This window comes from Cherax quadricarinatus, chromosome 34 (genome assembly GCF_038502225.1).
Source record: "Cherax quadricarinatus isolate ZL_2023a chromosome 34, ASM3850222v1, whole genome shotgun sequence".
Lineage (NCBI taxonomy): Eukaryota > Metazoa > Arthropoda > Malacostraca > Decapoda > Parastacidae > Cherax > Cherax quadricarinatus.
Genome location: NC_091325.1, coordinates 11,112,846 through 11,126,481, shown reverse-complemented (window position 1 = coordinate 11,126,481; position 13,636 = coordinate 11,112,846). Strand labels below are relative to the sequence as shown.

The 13,636-nt window shown below is 40.5% G+C and overlaps 1 protein-coding gene and 1 non-coding gene across 11 annotated transcripts in view; one reads left to right on the top strand and one right to left on the bottom strand.

Annotated features, from left to right (window-relative positions):
* The window catches only part of pdm3 (pou domain motif 3), a 1,342,109-nt gene that overhangs the window by 1,253,686 nt on the left and 74,787 nt on the right, over positions 1-13,636 (top strand). The window lies entirely within an intron of this gene.
* TRNAM-CAU (transfer RNA methionine (anticodon CAU)) lies at positions 1,043-1,114 on the bottom strand. Its single transcript has one exon. It is a non-coding gene; the product is annotated as a tRNA-Met (tRNA).

Below are 13,636 nucleotides of genomic sequence, written 5' to 3'. Positions count from 1 at the left end.
GCTTCTGGGTATCGTTAACTGTTTCTTGTTATCCTCAGCTGCTTCTAGGTATCGTAAGCTAATCATGGGCTTGGTCAGCAATTCTGAGGTAATATCAGGTGTCATTGGGTATTGTCAGATATTTATCGGCACTGGTAGATGCTCCTGAGCTGTCACTGGATATCGTGAAGTTTGGCTGGGTATCGTCAGACATCGCTGGATATTGTTAAGTATCACTGGATATCGTTATGTGCCATTCGGTATCGTTAAGGTTTGCTGATTATCGCCAAATGTTGCCGGTTATTGTCAAGTATCGCTGGATATCGTTTTATGGCGTTTGGTATCGTCAGGTAACACTGAGTATCGTTATGGTTCACAAGATATAGGTAGATTTCACTCTGAATTCTCATGAGTTGCCGGATTTCGTCAAGTGTCACTAGGTATCGTCAAGTATCGATGAAGATTGTCAGGTATGGCTGAGTATCGTTAGGCTTAGCTAGGTATCATTTATCGCTGGGTATCGTCAGGTTTCACCAGATATCGTTGTTTCATTCCATGGTACAGTTTGTTACTCATGTGCACCGTTCAACAATTCCAGAAAATCTTTTGTCTATAATAGTGAAAAAAAAAGACATAGTACAAGCTTTTATTGGGACCACGTGTGTAGAGCTCTATCAAGTCCGTGTAAGGCTCTATCAAGTCCGTCTAAGGCTCTACACTGAGCGAAACGACACCAAATGACTTGTTTTCGAGAAAGACACTTGTGTACAGTTCAGGATATTAAAGAAAACGTTTCGCCACGAGTGGTTAAACTGGACGAAACATTGTCCCGTTAAATTGTGTCCCGTGGCTCAGTTGATAGCTTCAGCTCACATGCTTGAGGGTCCGTGGTTCGATCCCTGGCCTTGGTGGAACGGTGAGCTTGTTAGTAAGTTTATTCAGGTATACACAAATACAGATACATAGAATTATCATACATTGCAGCATATGTGTAGAGAACCTAGGATAACCCCAAAAAGTTAGACAGAGTGACTTACTTCCATTGGGGTCCTTTAAAATGTTGTAGCAGAGCGTGGTTTCGATCCACGGACCTCTGGGTTATGGGCCCAGCACGCTTCCACTGCGCCACTCTGCTTCACTTGTTGCCCCTGTTCACCCAGCAGAAAGTAGGTACTTGGGTGTCAGTCGAGTGTTGTGGGTAGCTTTCCAGGGGGAGTTGGTATACCCTGGATAGAGCTTTTTCTTGAAATGATCTAGGGTAGGATAACAGTTGTAAATTCAATCATGTTAAAATGAAAGGCTCTACAATCCGTATGTTGATCTGTGTCCTTGGGTTAATTCTGATGATTTCTGGTTTCGTTCACCAGTCGATCAGCTAACCAGTACTCCAACAAAAAAAAAAAAAAGAATTTAAGGCTAATGAATGCTTCTTCCCCCCCAGAATACAAAAAAAATATATTCAAGGAGAAGCGGTAAATCGGTAGGGGTCGTACTGTGGCTGGAAAACTGAAGGTAATCAGGTTTTATATTAGGACCCAGAATGTAATATTTTCCACTTGTGTTTAGTTATGATTTCAGTTACTACTACTGCTGTCACTACTACTGCCACTACTACTACTACTACTACTACTACTGCTTCCACTACTGCTACTGCCACTGCCACTTCTGCTACTACTACTGCCACTACCACTTCTACTACTGCTACTACTATTACTACTACTACAATTTTTACTACTGTATTACTACTGCTACCGCCCTTACTGCTGCCAATATTACTATTATTATTTCCACTCCAACTACAGCACTTTATATTAATACTTCTATTACAAATTACTAAAAAAAATATTTTACTTCAGCTAATATTGCAATTAATACACCAGTTTTATTTTGCTATTATTATTACTACTATTGCTATTCCTAACGCTATAATTGCTAATATTAATATTATTGCTTTTACTATTCTTAATACTATAATTGCTACTGCTTTCAGTACTATAATTATTAATCTACTGGTGTAAATATAGCTTCATTCTCATAAGCTTCTATAAAAAAAATAACTACAACTACAAAAGCAACATTATCTACAACAGTGTCAGCAGCAGCAGCTGCAGCAGTAGTAACAACAGCAACAACAACAACAACTGCTGCAGTAACAACTAAAATAGCTGGAATAGCAGCAACAACACATGCAAAAAACATGGAAAACTTCAACAGCTACAACAACAGATGCTACCTACAAACAACAACAACAGCACCAAACACTACTACACTGAGCAAAGAAATAACAAAAAAAAATTTCCAGAGTTAACAAAGTCGTAATAAACAGCAAAAACTCGGATAATTGTGGCACCACCACCACCACCACCGCGGAGGCCATCAAAGGAATGCCGTCGCTCTTCTATTAAAAATAAAATAAAAACTACCTAATTACATACTGAAATCAAAACATAAACTTAATACGGTGCTTTATACTAGAGCATTATATATCGTAATGTATAAAACCATTCAATTAATAACGCAAATTTTGAATGCCCCATTAAAAAAAGTGGTATCGTACGCTAATTATTCTTCTCAAAGGCCGTCGTGTTTTTCCAATTGGTGTAATTTCTCCTTAGGGCAAAAATGTGTTTATTTGTGGCCGCCTTTCGCTGTTGAGCACAGTTAATGATGCATCATCAGCCTGGCAGCCGCTCAAGGCCGGCCACAACTCGCGTGTTTACTGATCGGATCCTCTAGGTTGCCTTCATGTTGGTGATGAGTTCTTGATTTAAGGAACTTGATTTAAGAAAACAGTATAAAACATCGACACGATGGGAAAGAAGAGATCCAAATGTAGTATAAGGTCTACTGTGTGGGCAAAACGTTGTCGATAAGGGATCGCATTATACTGCATTTGTCTCTGTTTTTCTTCCCTAATTTTTTTCTGACCATTAGAAGTTGAGCGCTTAGATATCAATATATTAGTAATGTTCCCTTTTCCGTAAGAACTGCTGGTGGATCCTCATCATGTTTAGAATACTATACAAAGAAAATAATTGTCAAAGTTTTTGTCATTTGGAGAACACAGCAAGGTAAATGTAACAAAGGCCAGACAAATATAGCAAAGGCCAGACAAATATAGCAGAGGTCAGACAAATATAGCAAAGGCCAGATAAATATAGCAAAGGTCAGACAAATATGGCAAAGGTCAGACAAATATAGCAAAGGCCAGACAAATATAGCAAAGGCCAGACAAATATAGCAAAGGTCAGACAAATATAGCAAAGGTCAGGCAAATATAGCAAAGGCCGGACAAATATAGCAAAGGCCAGACAAATATAGCAAAGGCCAAACAAATATAGCAAAGGCAAGACAAATATAGCAAAGGCAGGCAAATATATCAAAGGCCAGACAAATATACCAAAGGCCAGACAAATATAGCAAAGGCAGGTAAATATAGCAAAGGCCAGACAAATATACCAAAGGCCAAACAAATATAGCAAAGGCAAGACAAATATAACAAAGGCCAGGCAAATATAGCAAAGGCCAGACAAATATAGCAAAGGCCAGGCAAATGACCGGGTACGTTAAGAGAACATTCAGAATAAATGAAACTGGTCCATCTCAATCAGTAATTTTTCGTTTTAAATAAGGTCTTATCTCTCCCATAATGTAGAGGTAGTGAATCTTTTTCAAGATTAACGGACAGAGGGTCGAGCCTCTAGTGCTCATTCATGTCGGTGACCAAGACGGGTTTAGCTCTTTACAAAGAATAGAATAAAAAATATGTCCGTGGGAGCTAAATGTTCATTATTTTATTTAAAAAAATAATTATGCACCATCAGTGTGCTGTTTATTCTGTATGATAGTTACACAGTGGGAACAATAGCTAGCTATGTTTCACTGCTATATTAAATGTTTAAGCAGTGGGTGGATAGGGAAAGGGGGTATGTGGGAGAGAGGGTGAAAGGAGGGAAGGGGGAAAACGTTGGTAAACATGGGGAGAGGAAAAGATGAGGGGGAAGAAAGGGAGAAGGGAAGGAGGCAAATGAAAACCTAAAAAAAAAAAAAAAATTGGATGAGGATTTGAAGAGGAAATGGAAGAAGAAAATAAATTACATGAAAATTTTTCAAAAAAATTACGTGAAGTGCTAAAACTGTGGGGATTAATTGTGCAAGCTCGATCTTCAGCCTGTTAATTATGACACACAAACACACACGCACACCGGAAGCTGTCCTACTGCCAGATACAAGGAAACAAACGGAAGGGAAAGAAGCCTCGACCAGACCTGCAACGTTGCAGTGTGTTGCATATTGAATTATTGCACAATTATGCAAATGGTGTTAATCTTCATTTTTTTCTCCTAAGATACTAATTTGTTGAGTGACGTCATCCTCCTCACTCTGGGTTCTCATGACACTTGCCCAAGTGGGATATCTAGACGTCCCTGTGGTGATCCAGGTGTTTGTGTGCCCCCGTGATGCCTCTAGTGTTTGTTCCTCTGATGTTTCTTCCCTTTGTGTCCCACTGTGAGCTTTCAGGTGTTGATTATTATTATCATCATCATCAACGTCAATATTTTCGGGGGCAGTCAATCCATAGGATCACACAGGGCATGGGAGAAAGGGAGGCAACCAAGTTCGACCCAAGGAAGGAGTGGTCACTGTGATTGTATATATATATATACGTCGTGCCGAATAAATAAAATTGGTCAATTAGCAAGAACTCGTTTAAAATTAAGTTCTTTGTATATTTATCTCTTATACTTAAATGTATATATATTTTTTTCATTTATGGTTATGTAAAAATTAATAATTTTTTGCCAAAAGTACCTTAGAAAACTTACCTAATCCAACTAAATATATTTTAGATAAGTTTACAGTAATTTAATAGTAAAGAAACACAATGATATATATCTTTTCGCTAGATACCGAATGATTTTTGAGAAATTATTGCATGCACAAATTTTCGTTGCCTTATTCGGCAAGAAGAGCGTTGCTATTTAAGCCAAACTCGCAAGTTTTACCGATTTGGTACGACAAATATATATATATATATATATATATATATATATATATATATATATATATATATATATATATATATATATATATATGATTGTAAGTTTCTCACAAGGTTGAGTGGCACAAAGTTAGCATTATCACCGTCAATCGTAGTTTATCTGCCTTTCCAGAGGGGCACATACATCATGTTTCAATGACGATTACCAAACTGCAACTGCAACATTCCCAGCCAGCTTACAAAATGCAGACCCTGTATTTCTACACCCCCCCCCCCCATCTCCTTTTCCCTAAACCCAAACCAGGCTAACCGGTTTCCTCGACTCCCTTCATTGATGTAAGCATGGTCTTACACCAGTACCTAGTCAGGGTCTAAAAAGCACTCGCCTCCACTCAGATCAAACTTTGACATGCCTGCTACCAGTACTTCCTAGCATGTCCTATAACCTTGCTTTCACCTTAGATTTTAAACAGCTTTTTTCCGTTCCAGTGTGATGCTTTGATGCTGATGAAAATTTCTTGACCCAAGGAATTATTATTATTATTATTATTATTATTATTATTATTATTATTATTATGATTATTATTATTATTATTATTATTATTATTATTATTAGTAGTAGTAGTAGTAGTAGTAGTAGTAGTAGTACTAATTATTATTATTATTATTATTATTATTATTATTATTATTATTATTATTATTATTATTATTATTATTTTATTATTATTCAATATACATCTTCAACGTATCTTTCCCCATCTCATCTACATGACAAAACCAACTGGACAATTCCTTTTCCGCTCTATGAATTATAACCCTTCATACCACCAGTATGTCAGATTTTAAAACAAATTTTGCTGACTTTGCTTATTCGGCAAGGATCACTTTGCCGAACAAGTGTAACAAATAACTCCCCGGAAATCAATCTGACCGTCACACAAAATATAATTCACTGATGGCAAATAATGGAAACTAAATTTGGGCTGGCCTTTTATAGTATAGACAGAGTTAAGTTATCATTTATGTAAATTTCAGCAAGGTTGGGTTTGATTACTGAGCTATTTTTGGTCAACAGTATTAATGTGTATACTACGTTAATTTATGTGTCAAGAGCTTATCAATATATGATTCAGTTTATCGAAAAATATATTGTAAGACTATTCGTCTTGTTTGCCCTGCTTGGCATATTAAGCGCGGGTTATAAGCGAGAAGGTTATTTACATCTCTTCTTGGTGGATTTCTTGTTTGCACTCTCCCTAGGTTTTATTCTTGCAGGTTGGTTGGTTTATTTATTTGTACGCTCGCTTGGTTCCTTGTACTTTTTGATAACTTGCCTAGTTCTTAATCTGTATTCTCGCTGGCTGGCTTACTTGCTTGTAATGTGGCTTGCTAGGTGGTTTGTTTCCTTGATTGTACGCTGGCTCGCTCCCTGGCTCATTTTCTTGCTTGTACTCTCGCTCTTATCTCACTGGCTTGCTTCGATGTTTGTACTCTCGCTCTCTAGTTGGCTTGCTTTCTTGCCTGTACTCCCGCTCGCTTGCTTTCTAGCTTCCTTGCTTGCTAGCTTCCTTGCCTGTACTATCGCTCGCTAGTTGGCTAGCTTTCAACCCTCGACTGAATCATTAGAATGCGGATCTGTCGATGGTGTTGCAATGGGACTCGGGTGTGCCTTTCCGATAAGCGTTTCGACTCGGACCTGGGGAGCATTATGAATATTTTCTGATGTTCATGTGTTTCCTCCTAACTTGCTTATACAGTAGACGTGGAGCAGAGCTGGTACTGGCGTGTGGGCTACGTCTTTCTGGGAACTGTCTGTTTCTCTGTATATTTTAGCGAATATTTATTATGGTTTTCTTGTTTGTTGAGGTATTGTTTTCTTGCTTGGGTGTGCGTTTTTATTTACAGTGCTTCTGTCTTGAATTAGAAATGTGTGCGCGCTTGCTCGAGTGTGTGCGTATGTGTGATTTTGGTCGACGAGTTTCAGCTCCTGGCTCTGTCTCTTCGCCGAATTCACCCTCCTAGTCTCAGGGGCTTTATCATACCTATTCTTAATGCTATGTACAGAGTTTGCCTCAGTCACTTTATTTGGTCATTAAACTTCCAGACCACCTTGAGGCTTAGGAACTATTTCCTGATTTCTCTTTGGTCAAATTCAATCTTCTGTATTCTTCTCAGAGCTCATTTCCTATGCTCAGGAACGAATCTTGTTGCAACTCTCTGTACTTTCTCCACTTTCTTGACATGCTTTATGACGTGTGGAGTCCATGCTGATGTTGCATACTCAACGAAGTGACAGACATACGTTGTGTCTATTTCCCTGAATGATTCGTCGTTAAGTTTCCCAAAGGTAATCTAAAATTCATCAAACTTCCGTTTGCTCCTGATTATATTCGGTTTATAGGCTCACTAGAAGAGATCCACGATAAGCTGTTTGCCATAGAATTAGGTCCGTCTCCCTGAGTAAGTTCTAGTGCTCGTAGACCGAGCGTCTATTCAATCTCTGGTCTTCTTTCCATTTCTCTATTTTCAGAGCTTTACATTTGCTTGGGTTGAATTTCAGTAGACACTTGTCCGAGGAGTTTTATAGTTTGTCCATATCCTGTTGTAGCTTTTCCCTTGCCTCTCCGATTTTTATTTTCTTCGTTAATTTCATGTCATCTCCAAACCGGGATACATATGGTTCTATCTCTACTGACATGTTCACATTTACTAGTACCGATCCTCATGTAACTCAGCTGTTTTTCTGCATCGTTCCCAAAACTATCACTCTTTGTCGCTTTCCCAATAGTTATTCCTTGATTTTCTCTAGTGTGTCTTGTTTTCCCTACCCACTTCTGTAGTTTTTTTTTGTTGTTGTTTTTTTGAGAAAGACTGTCAGATGGTTTCTTGCAATTCAAAAAAATGATCAGCAATCCCATCTTTCTTAATTCCTGCTGTGCGTATGTTACCCCTGTCATTGAACTTCAGTAGGCGATGAAAACAAGATTAACGATCTCTAAATTACTCCTAAATTATTGTAGAAACTGCTTCTCTCCAGACGCTCCCCCCCTCCCCCCTTCCCCGATTATCTTCTCCATTGCTCAATATAATATGTTTGTTAATAAATCTGGATTAGAGTTTATCTGTTCTTGTGTGTTCTTTTCTCCTAGAATATATATATATATATATATATATATATATATATATATATATATATATATATATATATATATACATATATATATATATATATATATATATATATATATATATATATATATATATATATATATATATATATATATATATATATATATATATAAGTTTTCATGAAGATCTCTGGTAGATTTTTGCTAGCAATTTACACAGAACTACAAGCCTTTCTACAACCATATTGACATATTGTCGGGTAACATTTTGTCTAAGGTTGCCATTCGCTTCCTCACTCTTCTCCTTTTCTGTTGATGGTATCCAGGTGCCGTTAGTGTAATGTTTCTCCTTGAATCTTTTTCTTTTTTTTTGTCCTTGTTTCCAGAGCGAACACCTTCAATGGTTTGTACAGTTCTTGGAGGCTTCCTTATCATCCCTTGTGAGTTCTTCTTCCTTATTAAGTTTTGTTACCTGGGCTTTTGCGATAATCTTCCTGCTGATGTAACTGTGTCCCAGTTTCAGTTCAGATTTAAATTTTGCTTTAATATCTCTCTTCTCTGGCATTTTGCTCATTTGTTTTCTGCTGTCCTTTGTTTTCCGTGTGTGTGTGTGTGTGTGTGTGTGTGTGTGTGTGTGTGTGTGTGTGTGTGTGTGTGTGTGTGTGTGTGTGTGTGTGTGTGTGAGTGTGTGTGTATACGTGTGTGTGTGTGTGTGTGTGTGTATACGTGCGTGTGTGTGTATACGTGTTTGTGCGTGCGTGCGTGCGCGCCCACAATCAGGCTCCCCCAAACCCCACCCCAGTAGGGGCCTACCACTACCATCCAAACCCCTGGCTAACCCCCAACCTTACTTGCCCCACCCCAGGCCTGTTCCACACCCCATCTCCCATCCCTGGGACAGGTCCCCTTCCCTCTCTCCTACAGTATACCTGGGAGTGGACGTCTGGTGGTCATGATTTAACGTAGCGGCATATAAAGGAGCACAAGTATGAAGATTAGCGGTCTTAATGACGATGCCCGGGGCGCTTCGGAATGTCTGGCATGCCTCGCCTCGATGAATGACTTACATCCACTTCATTAGAATGTCTTGCCATGGATGCTGCTGACATTCTCTCTCTCTCTCTCTCTCTCTCTCTCTCTCTCTCTCTCTCTCTCTCTCTCTCTCTCTCTCTCTCTCTCTCTCTCTCTCTATCTATCTATCTCTCTCTCCCTCTATCTTTCATTACGCACTCAGTAGCTCAATACGTCCTCAACAACTGTTCTTAAGTTATTTGCATTTTACGAGTTTCTCGCTGGATGACCATAAGTAATCATCGTTAGTTGGCTGCCTGTTTAACCTCGTGGATGGTTGTCAACGAGTCCTCGTTAACCAGCCGGTTTTCTTGTCTACGAGACGCTGGCGAGTTGCCCCTGCGGTGGCGCCGCTCGACCCTGGGCCACCGTGTAAATGAAATGCTAAACCTAGACTGATCATGGACAAAAAGTTACGGCGCATGTCATTAAAATTTAGAGCCTATTTATGATAGTTTTGGTGCGTGTAAGACTCGCTTTTATGACTCTCTAGCAAACTTCTTAAGTGGACGCATTCGGCCGTCTGGTCGCGGCCAGAGTGGGTGGGGATAATGCCAGGGATATCGTGTCATCAGAAACTCCTGATAATTGCCATTTAAACCCCATTTAACGTCGCCATTAGTTCGCTAGATATCACTCGTTTATTGGATAATCTACAGAATTTAGTGCTGGCTGGCATGACGCTGTTGATATGATACTAACGCGAGGCAGAGTCATTGCCACGAAGTCAGTGACCTGATGCAGTTACCGTTGCGACTTGCAGCAAAGCCGGTGACCTGTGGTAGAATCTCTGGAAAGGAAGAGGGAAGAGCTGGGTTTAATAATAAGGGCATCATAAGCAGCAACATCCGTAACAGCATTAACACCAACAATACCTGCAGTAACAAAGCCACCTGCAGAAGCAGTCGTGGAAGACAGTATGCAGCAGTGGGGAGAGAACAAGTGACAGTAAACACCTGAGAAACACAATACATTGGTTATTCCCAATTTCCTCGACAAATTTTAGCACTCCGGAGTGTTCTCGCAAGAAACTCTTCCCTAAAACGTGAACATCAAAATTGTAACAGCACACAAGACGTGCGCCTGTTATCAAAGCTGACGAGAATAAGTTTTACCATCTCGGTAAAGTTGTCTGACCAGCAGCTGAAGCTGGCGGTAGCGGTAGCGGCAGCAATTGCATCAGCGTTAACAATGGTAGCAGCTACTACGTGCGTATGTGCGCTCCTGTGTGTTCATCAAATGTATCCAGTATCCGCAAGAAACACCATTTTAGCAACCCTATTGTACCGAATGCCAGCTTCGAACACATATTACTCTCCTTAGTTTTCACGAAACTTGGATTAGAATTATGCTTGTTGAGATACGGTAGTGAATATGATATATATATTTTATTTGGAGCGAAATACAAGTCACCTTTATGACCACTTCGGAAAAAAACTCACAGAAGTTCCTTCCTGAGGCCAGTTGGCCATATAAGCGCAGATATCTTAACCTTTTGCAGCCACTCAAGCGAATAGACTCGTTGTGCAAAAGCGGCTAGAAAACATATAATGGCGGAGGTTACGACAGCAGTAGCACACAAATGTATGACGGAATGTCTCCTCTCTGATGCGCTTTATAATAATTAGCAAGAACCTGACGTGGCCAGTCCAGCTAGATTCCTGAGCAGTGTGGCGACCGCTCGTTTCAGTTTTCTATTCAGCAGAGGAATCAGAGTGAAAATCTGCCTGGGGAACACAACTGTGCACAGAGCTTCCCGAGGACTGTAATACCACGTTACTCACTCTAATATTCCCTCATGAAACATCCATATATTCTTTATGCGTTGTGACAGCCAGTTTTCATTTGTTTATTAACGTGGTCTTCTCTTATCATTATATTTTCGTTGTCCGTCGTTGTGTTATTTATGTCACTCTGGTTTTACTGTTGTGGACGACGGGACCTCACACGCTTCTCGACCCACTAACGCCGATTAAAAATCTTGTACACGACAGTCCAAAGAAGGGGAGGGAGGTGATGAACTAATAATCAAGAGTATCCAACCAACAGCGCCTCCACGACGTACACGAAGCCGTGATGGGCCCCAGGACACACCCGCCACAAAAGGAGATGGCTGAGTACATTTCAATGTTCGCGTCGGTCTTTTGTTCGTGTGTCGCCATCGTCGCCCGCTGGTGTGACCATCTCTTCTCGACTCTCCTTTTGTTTCGCCTCCCCGTCAGCCCCATCAGGCAACACGCCGCGAAGAGGAAGTGGCAATTAGTCAGCGGTAATTTTAGTAACCCGTCAGTCAGCGCTATCAGGTAATGCAGCTGAGGGAGAGACACCTGGTTAGGTGAAGCAGGTAGACACGGATGGGAAGGGGGGGGCGGGGTAGGGAAAAGATGAACTCTAGTGAAGGAAGGAAGACGAGACATTAGATAAAGCATTATATCTTTAATGAAGTGAGGTTTGATTGGAAAAGAATTAACTCCAGCTGGAGAAAGATAACTCCAGGCATATCGAAGGAAGACAATATTAACGAGTGGTGAAAAAGGAGGTAAAAAAAAAACAAATTCCCTGTAAGGAAAAAGAGATAATATAAAGGATACCTTCAACAGGAAACGGACATGGCTGAAGAAAAGTAGGCAAGGGGAAAGTGGAAGAGAAGAAACTCTGAGAGATTTAATCGACTTCCTTCGATGAGGACTCTAAAGTCAGGTGCGAGCATGGGAGAGAGAGAGAGAGAGAGAGAGAGAGAGAGAGAGAGAGAGAGAGAGAGACAGAGACAGAGAGAGGGAGAGAAAGAGAGGGAGAAAGGCAAACAATGTAGCCATGTAGAGGTGAACAGTATCTTTGCACCAGATCCAAGAACAAACCATCTACTGACTGCGGCACTGGTGACAACAGTTACTTTGGAAATTTGTGACATAGCCGAGCATGAGGAAGTGACATATCCTCTTTTCCAGAGATAATTTATGTAGGAATTTAACTCTTTGGAGGGTGAGAACGTACGAAGAGGCACTATTGTTAGCTTTAGAAGGTTGAGAACGCAAAGCGAGTTATCCCAGTCACCATTATTAGGGTGAGAACGTAGCGAAATGCCCTCGTTACCCTTGTCGGATGGTCTCAACGAGAACGGAACTTGAAGCTGATAGTGGTCCTAAGGACTTTCTTTAACACCAGCGAATTTACAGCCTAAAAAACAGTCTTCCTACCTTGGTTCATTTTAAGCCAGGCCCTACATAATGTATACTACCCTCCGCAGTGCCACCCACAATAGTTTGGTAACCTACGTACTGTTACCGCAGGTGAACAGTAAAAAAAAAAAGGAAGGAAACATGCTTAATGCCTCTGAATTAGAGAGAAATGGTCAGTTACACATCCGATGGTGGATCAACTAGGAATTGTGAATTCTTTTCCTCTCTGCAAGTTGCACATGCCAATACCTAGATTTTAAGCTAAAAATTTCAATGTGATCATACATACACGCAGACGCGCACACACACACACACACACACACACACACACACACACACACACACACACACACACACACACACACACACACACACACACACACACACACACACACACACACATACACACAAGATGAGTGCAAGTGTGTGTGTGTGTAGTAAGCCCCGCCAATTAATCGAAGTTCAAAGGCGGGGCCCAAGAGCTAGAGCTCAACCCCCGCAGACACAATTAGCTGAACACCCTCACACGCACAGACGTAGATGTGTGTCATCAAGCGCTAGGGAGCCACACTAACTACTAACTTCACACGTCACATGAATAAGTAAGTGGACAGGTGGACAGAGAATGGTGGATACTCTGATAATGGCAGGTAATGACTCGTTAAGAGTGTGTGTGTATGGCAGTGCTGGTTCTTCCTGCAAAGTCACTGCTTCCTGTATCAGTGCCTTCTTCACTGCCATTTCTTCCTTCACAAACACTACTTCCTTCACTGTCACTGCTTCCTTCACTGACACTGCTTCCTTCACTAGCACTACTTCCTACACTAACACTGTTTTCATCATTAGCACTTCTTTCATCACTAACACTGCTTCCATTATCAGTGTTTCTTTACTATCACTGTTTTATTCATCGCTGCTTCTCTCGCCATCACTGTTTCCTTTAGCGGCACTGACTCCTTCATCACTGCCTCTGCTAACACTGTCTCTACCAACACTGCCTCCTCCACCATCACTGTCTCTATCACTATCTCCATCATCACTGCCTCCACAATCACTACTCCCTTCCCTATCACTGCCACTGAGCATTTTGCTGCATTTTCTGAAAGACTACATTTTAACTAAAAATGTATATGAATAATACAAAAAGTCCCAAGGTTTACTTCTTCAAATAAATATTAACATTTTGCATAATTTTCCCAATAAAATACAATTGTAGCAGCCTTTTCCAATGACACAAAGGCCTCCCTAACCTCCAGTCTAGTGACAACCTCGTAACC